The following is a 1,083-nucleotide window of genomic DNA, read 5'->3' on the forward strand; positions in this document are numbered from 1 at the left end:
GGGGGGGAAACGAATGGAGAGGAAGGGGGGCGGGGAGGAAGCGGGGGAGCAAACGAACGAGGGGGGAGTGGGCCAGGGAACCCCCTCCGCTTCCGGGTAGTTGGCGTCACTTCCGGGCGAGCCCCCCAATCGCACGGCGCCCGCAGCTCCCCAGCCCTACCCTCCCGGCCAAGATGGCCGCCCTCCTGTGCCTCAGCTGCTGGGCGGGGGACCGGGGGGTTCTCCCCGCCAGGGCTCCCCTTCCCCTCTTCCGTTGACCCCGAAACCCATCAGGTTGACCCCTCGGCGTTTCTGAATCCCGCTGGGCCGAGTGATGCGGTCCAAAGTGATCCCTGGAGGGGGCAGTGCCAGACGTTTTGGGGTCCCCTTCCTCAGCGTCGCAGCTCACAGCTTTCCTCCTGGAGAAACGCCCCCTAACACGCTCCCGGCTGCTGGCGGAGGGGCGGGACCTCTGAGGGAAGGGGCGGAGCTAGTGCAAAGCAGGTGATTACGTGTCACTTCCGGGAGATAGGATGACCTCATTGAGTAGTTAGGCACCCCCCCCAACATCAAAATGGCTGTGTCTCACCTCTTTGGTTGTTTTGAGGGGTTTTTTTTTTTCCCTTTCAAAATTCTCTTACTCTTTTCTTATTTGGGGGGGTCTTGAGAAATTACATAAGTCAGTTTAGATTCCCACATACAACTTACTGATTCTCACTTGTATTTGGACACCTTCCCTCCTCTGTTGACCCCCTGATTTTCTTGTCACTGACGACTTTACCATCTTTAGTAATAAAGTTTCCATCATTCCCTTAAGAAAACTCCAAAGTCCAGTTGAAAGTCAGCCTATGCGTCTTGAACGTCGGAGTGAAGATTGAATTGGCATTAGTGACCTTGAATATTTTCTTCATCACTGGAATGTATTTCTACCAACTTTTTTTTTTAAGTACATGATTTTAAAATTATGTGACCTTAATTTGTAAAATTCAGAACTAGCCAGCGTTTAAGCTATATCAATTACTTGTTCAAGTTATTTGAATGTGTGAAGCCTGCCTTTTCGAATTTTTTTGGTGCTAAAGCTGTATCAGTAAACATGGCTTTAAA

Source organism: Neomonachus schauinslandi, chromosome 2 (genome assembly GCF_002201575.2).
Source record: "Neomonachus schauinslandi chromosome 2, ASM220157v2, whole genome shotgun sequence".
Classification (NCBI taxonomy): Eukaryota; Metazoa; Chordata; class Mammalia; order Carnivora; family Phocidae; genus Neomonachus; species Neomonachus schauinslandi.